This window comes from Labrus mixtus, chromosome 15 (assembly GCF_963584025.1).
Source record: "Labrus mixtus chromosome 15, fLabMix1.1, whole genome shotgun sequence".
In the NCBI taxonomy this organism is placed as follows: Eukaryota; Metazoa; Chordata; class Actinopteri; order Labriformes; family Labridae; genus Labrus; species Labrus mixtus.
The window spans coordinates 12,303,040-12,316,626 of record NC_083626.1 but is presented as its reverse complement, the minus strand read 5'-3'; the positions used below and the strand labels follow the sequence as shown (position 1 = coordinate 12,316,626).

The following is a 13,587-nucleotide window of genomic DNA, read 5'->3' as shown; positions in this document are numbered from 1 at the left end:
GTTGAAATATGCACATACGTACATACACACACTGTACTCTTTAACTGCTCCCCATGCTTTAATGGGCTTCACAAAAAAATGGTTTCCTATTTCCCCTCCTTCCTACCAAAACCCATCTCCCCAAGCTGTGATATCAAGCCAGGGTATCTGTGCACTTATACTCTGTATAACAAAGGGTGCACGAGTGAAAAAAGTACATGTTTTACATTTGCATCACCTGGAAGCTTGTTATACAATGTCAACCACTGTTGATGAGCTGGATAAATGTATGGATTTCTGTAGAACATGTACCTGCATGCATATACATTGGAATAATCAGTATCTTGGTTTTAATGTTTCTGCTCTGCTCTCCTTCTCAGATGAAGTGAGCCCCTGCACAGAGTGACTCCCCAGGAAGAGAAAACGAGGTAGGACAAATCTCCAACATGACTGATTACTGTCCCCACCATCTCCCCTGTTCATATCTACAACAATATCAGGCATCTTCATTAATCCCCATGGATCAATGTGTCTGGGGGTTGTAAAAATTGACAAATGACTTATTAGAATCCCACCGTTTTATTTTCCAACTGATTAACTCACAGCAATGTCGTACACTATACAGGCACACTGATGTATCTGTTTTCCAAAGAGCGCTTCTCTCTCTCTCTCCCTCCCTCTCTCTCTCTTTTTCTGTCTCACTTGCTATGAGAGATCCATACAGTATAAAATGAACCCCGATCACTGTGAATAAAAACCCTCACAGGCCGCCACGACTCAAAACTGTGACATAAAAGCAGTTCATTTTATTTGTTACGTGACATACACAGCTGTTGAGCAGTAGTTGGTCTCACTTGCAGTATGCAAAAACAGACAAAAAATATCCATTTTGAGATAACAAGCTTTTCTCAGTTATAAATCAGTATATTTCTATACCAGTTCCTTATAAAAGCACCAGCGTGTGTGCCATATTCTCTTATCTGTCTCATTGCACTGTTCAGCTAATTATAATTCAATATTCTTTTATGCCTGCTTTATTTCTACATCTTGTTGTGGCATCGTCCCACATTGTCATCTTGACAAAATAATATAATTTTTCCACTATATGCCATTTATTACTGTACCAGACATTAGACACAGACATCTAAGTACAGATGACATCCACCAAATTAACAAGAGTATAAAACCTTTTGTTGCTGATAAAAAATCTGCCTCTGTACAATTTGACTCTCGAGAGGACGCTAATGACTTGTGACTTGAAGAAACTGGGCTGCTTTTTTTTCTCTCTCCCTGAGATGAAACCTTCGGTGCTAATGATGTTAGCTGGTATGAGCACAATGCTGATGTGGGAGTCTGTCATGAGGATGCATACAACAGCCCTTGCCCCTGGCCTCCTAGTCAAGAGGGATCTAAACATTCAGAAGTGACACCGTGGGCTGTCTCATGTCAAACCAGAGATCCTCACTATCACCGGGGGGTGGCATGGTCGTGAATTGAGGCGGAGGGCTACACCACAGTCCTTTGTTTCTGGTGGTGTCACTCATACACCAGAAAGAAGACACACTCCTTGCATCAATCAGAGCCCCAGATATATGCCCAGTGTACATCCCTACAAGGTGACGTTGACAACATCCAAAAATGTCCACAAAACACAACAACTAACAGGAGAATGAGAGATTAAGATCAGAGTCAGTGCAACCACATCCTACTTATAAGCTCTCCTCACAGGGGGTGGACGGACACACTCACACAAAGACGTCTTTAAACAGGTCACTGTGTATGTCCTCTGAAGCAAAGCTATGGATGAGGTGCAGGCTGCACAGAATTATTTAATCACCCCCTGTATAAGCACATAACACCAACATAACGGAGTAAAGTTGGTTTAATTGGGTTTTGATATATGTTTATGTATTTAATCATAAATACAACTGGCTTTTACACAGGGCTGGCATGATGGGCCCCCTCTCTTTTTGGCTCCCACAGACTTAGGCTAGAAAACACTCCCAGAGCAAGGTCCCTCTCTTAGACAGTGGGAAGAAAATTAAACTGCCAAATTTGTTTTCATTGGTTCCAGGGACAATCTCAGGGGGTTTCAAGGCTTTTAATTGAGCTCACTGAGCAGAAATTTGTGGGGCTGCTTCCCAACAACAGTTGTGCCTCCCTTTTACTTCTCTCTTATCTCAGTTAAAGAGTCAGGTTATTTTAAAGGTATGTCATATGTTGCTAAAAAGTGTATAAGAACCATTCTGTAATCGTAGGGCTCTGTTGAGCTGATTTCCTTACTTATAGTTTCTAATGGAAACAAGGAAATTGGTTTCATAATGTTTTATAATTATAAATACAGACACTTTGTACAGTGTTTTGGGAGCTTTTCAGGGTTTGTGTGCACTGTAGGAGTGCAATGAATCTTTTTGAAAAAGGAGTTAATTCAGTCTCAGATGAAGGTAAATAAAGCTCACAGTTGTCTGTTAAAACAATAATGTGAGATTTTGAGAAAAAAGAGCAACAACTCATAACACTGAATTGAGTACTGTTGTTTATCTCAGTGGGGTATTATAGCAAAAATGAGACGCCACAGTCTCATTTTCTGCACTTTTCTCTCTGCTACACTTTTTGTCTTTTAAATTTTTTCAGTGTGTCAAAACAAGCAAAGGCTACATGGAAACGGCAGCCCTGTGTAAATATTTATGATGTAACATCTCCATGTGAATAGACTTTCCTCCCAATCCATCCATCATTACAGGCATATCGTGAAAGCCCTCCTCCCGGTGGTGGCTCAGCGCCTTAGGAAGCTCAGACAGGAGCGGCGTGTCCCCCTCTCATTCAAAGTATTTGTTTTTCTTTTGACTGGGGGCAGCCCAGCTGTGAGGGCATTTCATGTGTCAGCCCCTCCGTTTTTATTCAGGCCTGACTTCAAAGCCAGTTTTGGTTCATTGTTTCTGTGACGTGGCTGCTGGACCTCAAAATGCCCAAACAGAAAAATGTGATGTAGGTCAAATTACAGCAGTTGTGCCCCTGAAAAAAAGTGGATTCTTATGGTCAAAACCTAAAGCCTTGGTTACCACCTAACCCTTGGTTTTGTGCTTGTTGTCCCTCACTTCTTTATCTGTTCATAGTGGAGCAGAGCGACATTTGGGAAGTTTAAAAAAAGGCTGAAGTTTTGAGTGCTTGGCAACCAATCAGTGTTTAATTCTCATCTTTTTGTTGCTGTTTTTCTTATTCATCACACTCCTCTTAGGAACATGTGACATAGCTTTCTTGCTATGATGTCTTCAGTGTCTGTCAGGGCGTGTGTATGCACAATTCTTTGACTTGTGCAATGGATTTAGTTATGAATCATGTCTGCATTTGGTCCAAACAGAGTGGAATAAAGGACCTGCAGTATTTTTTTTTTCAAGCTAAGCAGTCTTTAAGAATGTAAAGGTGCAGTGGATTTATGAGGTTGTGCGTTTGCAGAAGTAGGTAAGTCTACTGCCTTACCTAAGTGGATTACAAGGTTTTAGGCTTTTCTCCTTGCACAACTTATCGGCAGAAAATAGGCGTTGCAGACGTTAGCGAAATATTGCCACCCAGACTCTCATAACATTATCATTAGCCACGGAGGATTGGTGAAATGTGATTAATACATCACCATTTTGACAGACTGTGTCTGAAAAGGTAATATGGATTATTACAATGGTTGTAGAGCTCAATACCACCATCCAAGTTTATCCATTTATCTGCAATGATGAGACTCCTTTGTGTTGTATAGCATTGTAACATCTATCTAAATAACAAAAGATATCGCTCCCATACACAATTGTCGAGCTGTTAATATTCAGCCCATGCAACAATGCACATGGGAATGGAGTACTGAGACAAAACTTGACTCTGAACGGGGGAAAAGTCCATAGAACATTATGAGAATTATGAATCGATGTTCATGCCTGTAGTACTGGGCCTTTTTTCCTTGGCTGAGGTATCTGATTACCTTCAAACTAAAATATTGCTCCTGTATTGTTCAATTACCACTGGTTGAGTGCTGAATGATGCAATTCACTATCTAAGAGCTATTTTTTCTTTCTTTGTGTATACACTTTGTGGTGTGTTTCATTTAGCTGGCCTTGCACGATTCATGTTGAATAAACGCCATTTTTCTGTCGTTTCAAGTGCCTCTTTTCTCTCTGTGGATCCATTCAGGCTTTCAATACCTTTTCTCCCCCTCTCTTCTCCTGTCTCTTTTTTCCACGAGCAGGAGGGTTTTACTTTACTCCTTTGTCATCCTAATTGATTGCATTAACCTTTTGAGTATTGAATTTCCTGTGCATCACGCCGAGCACAATGTGGAATATTATCATAATCCTTCCAAGTAATGGACACAGGGCAATCAACAATGCTTTAGGAAAAGTACATCTTTGAAAGATGGAGCATCATATTATTTGCAGTCCAAAGACCTGAATAGGGTAAGACTGTTGTGCTTTAAGGAACTTTAAGGAACTTTAAGGAAGTATACTTTAAGTGAAGTATATCTGAAAGATGTGAGGATGGCCTGTGTGCCATGTGTGAGCTCTGTTGAAAAGTTTTTGTGTTAGTCTTGTAAATATAAAGATGTGTGACTTAAACAGACTTAACTTAGACATAAGAATTTCTATCAAACACACTTTAGATATTTCATTTTTCTTTTATGATATTTTAAAATGTTTCTAAAATCAAACAGAAAGAGAACTTGTATACTTAATATCTAAGTGCCTATTTGTTAAATTAGACCTCTTTGTACTTTTCAGAATCTTGATAATTACTCGTGCATAGCTGATTGCATAACTACTGAATTCTTTAAACGGTTGCATTCTTTCACTACTTTAAAGTTTTATATATGTTAACTGAAAAGTAACAAAAATATGCCTATCAATTTGACATCACAATATTTGAGAAGTTACAGAAATTCAGTCAATGATAGTTTGCTTTAGAAAAAAGTTATGTAGTATGTACAATGACCCAGCAACACATTTATTCCATAACCTATCACTTCTTTAGACTATGTCACACGATAAAAAACCCAATGATTTTAAGCAGAGCATGTATTGATTGGGATGAGAATCAACACTTCCAAACCTGAGATCATGGCTTTGTACTGGCAACTGCTTGTAGGTTGTAAAATAAATGGGGCAAATGGGGGCTCTTAAAGCCCCATTGCCCCATTTTGCCCCCATTTGCTTTAAGAGCGCATTCCTGCTAGCAGTAAAACAGTTCAAGTACTACTGAGTCTGTTTGACTGAAAAAGTATTTTTGGTGAAAAAGGGTTCCAATTTTACAGTTTAACCATGCTCCAGTTTTTCCCTTGGGATCTGGTCTTTGCATCTTCTTAGATGTTTCATAAGGTAAGAAAAAAGTTAAGAATAGTTTGACACAAGGTGAAATTTGAGGGAAATGCTGAAGTGATTAAAATGCATCCTCTTGGGACCAGGACTCTGGGTGCAACATTTCTTGGTAATCTGACAGTGTTTCACTAAAACTTGACAATACACCCATATGATGATTGTTTTGGTTGTCCACAGAGCTGCACCAACCAACATCTCTGTTCATCATGACTGTCCCTTGGTTTGGTTTATTGACATGGATTGGACCTAGTTTGCAATGCAAGAATACCTGACTGATCGCTATTCAACATCCCCCCTTGAACTTACAACCAGTCTCTACCCTGAGGAGTAAAACACACCATGCATCTGTATTTTCTCTTCAATGCATTGGAAACTGTGGAAATGTTTCTTTATGTTACAGAGACAATAACCACCTTACCAATTGTCAAATTGTTTTCGTATTAATTTTTTACTTCCAAGATTATTTTTGAACCTGCAATCAAGTTGGATAAAAGAAACAATCACCTTGTAGCCCATTTGAGTGGCCTCTCAAAACTTCTATATGTGGTTTGTGCAAGCAAAGTGACAACACGGTAATGTGAAGATAATATACTTTGTATTATGAAGCCTGGTCCATATTGTTTTGAAGGTGCAGATAGTTTTAAATTGAGGGGTCAGGAAAGACCAGCTTTAGTGGCCAGGTAAGCCCTCGATTTACCATGGCATGTACTTTAATCTCTTTACCTGCTTTACAATCTTGTTTGGTTTGGGGGGGAAGTGTGAGTTTATTTTCTGTGTTTGTTAAGAGTCTTTGTCTAAGAGCCATTTAGCACACGTCAGCTCATATAGTTGTATTATTATCTGTCCTACTGGCCCAGAATGAAATGAAAGCATGGGAATTCAAATAGATTTAAAGAAGAGTTACAGGTAAATTCTTTATAACACTATACCTTCCCTATATCAATAATATTAAGGCCTCAAGCCTAAACCCTAAATAAGACACTCCAAGAGTTGCAGTACAATAATAGTTAACAAGGCAAAATGTAGCCTATTGACCTATTGAGTTGAATCTGTTGCTGTAGCTATTTTTATATAAACATGATGATTAAAGCATAAAAAGTACTTTATGTTGCAAGACCAGTGTAACACCCATAACTGTCTTATAAAGGCTTAATGTCAGCAGGCTTTCAGGAAGGTGTCAGTAGAAGAACACTGATCAGCCTTGAGCTTGGGAATTAGTGACAGACCATCTTTGGACATAACCTGACAGCATGATAAAGTGTCATTAAACAAAATGTACTATAATGGAGATCACCTGCATTACGACATCAACATATATTATGTTGCATGTAGTCTCATGTGCTGCCTTTGTTAGCCCTGCAGTTGATAGTTAACACATAGCACATCGTTTATTTGCATTTTTTGGTAATTTCCTAACCCCAGTTCCTTAGTGTAACACATGGTGTACTTTTTTCTATTAAACTCCTATCCTAGTTACAGTATTCATGACTTCCTAATACTGTTATGTGTTTTTCTGTGAACACTAGTATAAAAGTAATTGATTGTTGAAAAACAGACAAAACTGTTATCATGTTTCCTTGGCAACAGCAAGTATTATCTGGGCTCTGATGATGAATTGAAGCAAAACACCCTGTAATTCATATCAACTCTATTATATTTTTCAGCTAGAAGAGGAAAAATCAATTGAAACAAGCTCTTATGCATGGATAGATGCTAGTTTTGATCAATACTATTTTCACAGGGATAGTGCCTTTGAGTTTGATTGAGGCCAGCTAATACAAAGTAAGCCAGTGGTGCTCAGAGCTAATAAAAATGGATATCAAATAGGAGGTACAGTCACCATTCGGGCACGTTTTTTTGGCACTTTCACCTGAGCTTTATTCTTCTAAATAGAATCATGTGATTGAGTGAGGATGTGGGTCAGAATATAGGTCAAGGTCAGTCAACAACACGAAGCAAAATCCTGTCCATCTTTTGTATTCCATCAAGCGTCACTGGTATTCCTCCGGGAACTGGTGCCCTCAGCATATGGAAACTAAGGGTCCTCAGTTCAATTATACAAGCCCATTGAGCTTCAGAATATTGACATATCTCTGTACTCTGAAAATGTCATGGATAATGATCAACCTGTTCACCAGAAAATGCTTCATAGAAACCAAGTTCTGTTGGCTAGATATGTCAGGATTTACCTTCTAATAGGTAGTACATTTGTGTTTAGAAATTCTACATAAAGGGTTTTTGCAGAGGTCTTGAAGATGGTTATGCACAGGGTCCATGCCTTTTGCATCAACCATGGCATTTAGATCTCAAAAACAGCTTAACATAACATAACACACCTTTAAGATGGTCAGCTACTCAAGCACAGAGTGTATGTGATTTGCAGGGATTGAACAGCAAGGGTTACGTCTGCTTTCCTATGTTGTCAAACACTATGTAAGCTGTATAGTTAAGTGATGCAGAGGACATGTAGGCTTATCAAAATATATAGCATAGATCTCCTACTTAGGGCCATAGTTAATTATTGTTAAATAGATTAAGAGAGTATGCAGCCAAGTTTTTTGAGTATGTATTTGCTGAACTGGATATTCCATTTCTTGATGTTAGCAGTATATGAGTATTGTACTTGTTGCCCTTATCCCCAAGCATGAAAAGATTACAATCAATATCCAAATATTGTAACTCTGGTCAGTAACAAAAACATTGAGTCAGAGGGGGCATTTTGGTCTTCTTATGTTTTGGATTTCTGAAGTCATGTCTGTCTTTATGTTTGAATCCTCAGTCTTGCTCTAGTCAGCAACAGATACAGACAGAATCTTAATTGATCTAATCTGGTTACTGCTGGCTATTTTCAACAGTTCCATTAGAAAACTCCCGTCCTCCCCCACTCTGCCTCCCTTCCCTCACCTCCCACACTTTCTACCCCCCATCTGGCCTGACCTACATGGTAGTCACATGGCCCCGGCTCCCTGGCTTGGCATTTTATGGAAAATCTGCAGGAGATAAAGCCACAGGGTTTAAAATGTTATCCCTGCCTGTCCTTTGAGAAGGGCTAAACACTGAATGAGGTGTTATTGCATCAATGCTGTTGGACACACACAGGCAGCAAAGAGGATATCTTCCTCCCTCCTTTTCTCTCTCTCTCTCTCTCTCTCTCTCTCTCTCTCTCTCTCTCTCTCTCTCTCTCTCTCTCTCTCTCTTTCTCTCCCCCTATATCTCTGCCTCCTCAGTTTGATTGGATTTAGCAGAGTGTCACCACTGTGACTTTGGGGGATTTCTCTTTCCCTGTCACTGTCTTATGCATGCTTTCTTAGGTTATTTACTCAACTTGTCCAGAAAATGGACTGTGATCTGCAGCTTACTGCAAAAGCTGGGGAGGGACAAGTGCCTCATGCTGGTAGAGATATGCCAGGCAGGCACCTAGATACTTGCTAGCTGCTCAGGCTTGCTTACTCCCTTGCTGGTGCTGAGGGCTTATTTTTGCACTGTGACCGAGTCCCCTTCACACTGTTGTCTGCCTGTAAATTTTCTGCTGCTCTTGCTATTCAGCCAATTACAGCAAAAGAGCTTTAGTGATTTTTTTCCCCCTTCTCTCCCTCCTGGTATATTTATATATATATTTAACAAGCGAATGACAAGCATTGCTGAAGGTTAAAAAAATGCTGAATTTCATAGAGCACATAATGTCAACTTTTTTCTCTTGCAGGACTGATCAATAGAAGTCAGCTCTATCTTATGTAGAACAAATACGCACACTGCAGACCTATACTGTAGCTTCCATGCCTGTTGCGTTTCATTTTGTGATCTTTTGTTATTGCCATTACCTCTCAATAAAGAAAGGACACATCGCAGGTTGATATATATCTTAAATTATTTGAAACCCAGTAGTCATGGATAGAGCACAGTAAATTTGAATTTGTGAGTAAAATGTCTATTATATTCAAAGTGGCTTTAGGAGATGAAATGTGCATGCAAGAAAAGGGAAATAAGTTATGGTAAATTAATCTGAAGTTTGCAGGACTAATTATTGTCCATCTGCGCCTATAGGTTTTATTTAGTCAGCACCTTCCCTGTCCTCTCGGCATTAATCTGCTCCGTCCCATACTGTCAACCTTAGTAGCCATATATTCAATAATAGGTTTAGCAGTTCACACCCTTAAGCCCTTCTACACAATACAACACTCTAATGTACCACATGCTCACTGTCTTCCTCTCAGGTATGTTTTTAGCAGCATTTATTCTTTTTGAAGCTGGTATGTGGCTTCTACTATATTTGACCTGCTATCTGTGAAAGGCCACACAATAACTGTTAATACAATGTCAAATGGAAATCAGAGCTACAAATCAGTTTGTGCCAAATGCCATATTGCATTCTTGTGCTTAGATGACCAGAGGAGATATCTCCCTAAAATACTGAATAAGATAAAGCAGCCAGGACAGCTTTACATCAGTATGGCAATGGTTTCAGTCATACTAAAGCCATACTAGACAGGGTGAAGTGCAGGCTTAAAGCAGTTCCACTGCTACCAAAAAAAGAACATCACATACATTTTATTGTTCTGTCTCTCATAAAAGCAAAACCAGAAGTTACACAAGTGATAATTGTGTATAAAAGAAGTGACACCACAAAATGCAGTGTTCCAAAACAAGAGAGCAGAAGAATAAAGGGCTCTTTCCACCAGTGTAAGATCTGCCACGCCTGGCAGTGGGAACGGAAAGAAAAACTGCTTAATGTGACAAAATAAAGACAGAAACACTCCAAGGGAAAGTTAGAATTAGGATCCTGAAAGATTTATGCCTCCATTTTATTTATAATTTGTTTTCTTTTCCTTATTGGAATTGAGTTGCATCTGAATATTTGATGAACACAGCCTAGAAGTAAGGATGTTATGTCAGCAAGGAAACAAAAAGTAAAGAGAAACAACAAAGAAATGTATTAAGCAAAGTTTGTGCTTCAGAATAAACTAATATGCCTCTGCTTTCACAAGTGACTTGTTAATTGAATGTGGGGGGAGTTCGCTATCTGCAGGTTGTGTTGAGCCCTAGCGAGGCTAGCTGCGCCGTTCCGTATGCACTGCGCTGAGTACTGGGTACTCTCCGTGCACAGAACACCATCTGCATTTTGCTGTTAACGCGCCTTCACATCCAAGGGAGGATTAGGAGAAAATCCCCTGGTTTTTTTCAACCAGTTGACAAATATCAGATTTGTCTCTAAAAAATTAGCTCCATCTATATCTCCCACCATATGACACACAAAAAAGATTATCTTTAATACCCAGCCAGCTTGGGTGTGGAAAAAGCAGATTAAAGTTTCAGTTTGGTCATATTTACCCAGCCACTTCAGCTACGAGACTGCCTGCATTACCCAGTAGACAGACCTCTTCACAAAGATTCCTCCCCCCACATGTACTGCCACCCCCACCCCCAAGCCTTTACCTTCCAGAAACAAGATGTCTGCCTTGAAACAATTAGACATCATACTTAAATAATTCATAATTTCCCAGTCAGTCTTTTCTCTTCTACGTGTCCTTTAAACAGACAGAGTGAGCTGCCAAAGGGGATAAAGTGAATAACAGCAGCAGGTGCCTTTTCAGATGGAGCATTGTAGTCTCCGGAGGGTGCTGTGCTGTTATTTTAGTGGCCAACTGGTGAGAAGCAGGGGGTGGCTGGGAAATGGACCTGGTGGCTGACCTGAGACCCCGGAGCTGTCCTATTAGCAATGTGCTCCCCACCAAATATTACCAGCTATGAGTCCTAACTGTCACACTCTCAGCTCAGGGATAAAACAATACAATATTAACCCATAGTCACCTGTATAGTTCAAAATGCCAAAAAAAAAAAACATTGAATCCCCATCAGAGAAAGTACCAAACTTAATTTTACAATATGAACTCCTTTGACCCTGAAGAGGTCTTTTGTATCTGTAGTACCAGATTGTGAGACTGGACAGGCATTATTATCACCCATCAGCATGAATCAGAGGGATTTATACATATGAGTAAGATGCTACTTAAGCCTCTGCTAAGTCAGTATGTTCTTCCCGACCAATTCATTATCAAATGCATAATCGCCATCTGCCCAGGACAGGATCGAAGGCCTAAGGCTCTACCTGTTGTCCTGGATGTTGACTCCCTTGCTTCCGCTCAAGACCACTGCCCCACCCAGAGGTTGCTTTATGAACACAGGAGCCCCATAAATGAAATTAAGGTGTCAATTAGTCAATTACAGCATAATAACTCTGAGGGCAGACATTTAGAGACAGAGAGAACCTCAGCTAAGTTCATTTCCTCCGGCCCAGGAGCCTAACGCTTGGCACACGTCACTCCCCACCCAGACTCGCTGAATAAAGGCCCCAGTGCTCTCTCTAATGTTATTTTCCCCTGGATATCTTTTTTGATCAACAATTTCCTTTCATGGGTTTGTTTTTCAGATGCAGGGTATGCACTTTTTCTCTCCCCAATTTGGCTAGGGAGAATTTTATAATTTAGTAATTAAAATCTTTGTTAGGCTTTAGAAATTGCAGCTAATTGAATTTAATGGAAAGATGAATTTCAATTTTATTTGATTAGCAGGACCCCTGGCATAGGTATTTATGGAAAAAACTCTACAAAAATATGCTGTGTGGGCTAAGATGGCATAATAGAATTACGTATAATCGGATTTCACTGTCATGAATTTCACTCTAATTTCACTCTAATTTTCCATTAGATAGCTGGTTTACAAATATTTGCTCATCTGCGATGGGAAAGGCTATCTGTCTAAAATGATTACAGAGCCAGCCTTCAGAAATATGTCCTTTTTTCCCCCTCCCTTTTAAAAACCAGATTGCGAGGGATCAAAATTAGGAAGATTGCATTATGGATGTCTGCATCCGGGAGAGCAATGGGGGAGATATGATGATTACGGCCGGGGGATGAAAGCAGTGTCAAGAAAAATGTATGACTCAAAAACATAGGCCTGTTCTATCTAAAAAATCTCTGCTCTCAGCACACTGCCGCCAAGCAACATTTAATACCATAACTCATGTAATATCACAAACGGCACAAATATAAGAAAGGCATTGCAGCATGTTGACATACAAGTAAACCTTATACCCAATACAAACTCTGTGTTAATTGTGTTCAAGTGTGTGCCTATAATGAGATTTTGCCTTATGATTTTCACAGTGTATGTATATAGCTGTATATACAGCTATACAGCAATTATGAAAATCAAATGAGATTCTGAAGAATCATTGTCATGAGTAATGCAAATGAAGATCATCAAGAAGTGGTGTATTGCCATTGCCGATGTTCTGGCTGTAGTTGTGTGTAAGTTTAATATTCAGCTCCTTCTCTGCTTAAAAATAAATATATAATGCAATATAAACAGACGTGAGAGGGAATAATATCCCACATCACAGACAACCTCAAATAACACGAGGGTGAACTCGTGTTGAATCCCACTTTAAAAGCCCCTGCTTCAGAATTAAACTTTTACACGTTCAATTTCCTTCCAATTTGACAACAACATGCCAGTGAATATCAAGAATAAAGTTGATCCATTGTCGACCAGAAAACACAAACAATTTTAATTTGTTATCTTTAAAGTTAGATACAGTGGAAGTGCTGCAGTAGCGCACATCCTGTGTAAACCCCCCACCTGTAGACTCGACCAGTTAGGACAGACCTTCTCCCCATGCCACCTCGCACCCACTCCTTAGCCTCTCATTCGCTCAGTCACTCTTTGCCCTGAACTGCCAGAGACAGCAAGAGGGGTTCAAAAACACAATCTGACTCTCGGCAAAGGTCAGATTTCTCACTCGGCATGTCTCTGGGCTTTGGGCACAAAAGCCACTGAATTCACATCTATCAAGCGGGCCATGGCTTTTGTCCTGGGGAATGGAGGACTCGGAGTGGGCCCTTCACCAGACCAGCCCCTCCTGGAGTGCACTGTCAGGGGCAGCCAAACGTCTGGCCCGGCGGCCCTTTGACTGATGTACCCCTGCCATGTCACACGCACAGCAGCGCGCACACACACACTCACACGCATACACACTCCACCTTGCCCTCAACATTCTCCCGCATGCACCATACAATACCCTCAGACCACATCAAACGAAAAGCCCCACAGCTCTTTTTGAAAAGTAATGGTTTCGCCCCCAAAGATGGCAGCACAAGGGCCAGAGGGCTGTAATGCATGGACGGCAAACCTTCCCTCCTGTGGACATCAATAGAATTCACCCTGCTAGCTGAAACATCCCCAGTATCAAATG

The 13,587-nt window shown here is 40.1% G+C and overlaps 1 long non-coding RNA gene across 1 annotated transcript in view; it reads left to right on the top strand.

Moving 5' to 3' along the window:
• The window catches only part of LOC132989393 (uncharacterized), an 83,087-nt gene extending 82,442 nt beyond the window's left edge, over positions 1-645 (top strand). Inside the window, exon 4 of the long non-coding RNA XR_009675909.1 lies at positions 360-645. This is a non-coding gene — a long non-coding RNA (uncharacterized LOC132989393). The remainder of the gene's footprint in view (positions 1-359) is intronic.
• The last annotated feature ends 12,942 nt before the right edge of the window (positions 646-13,587 follow it).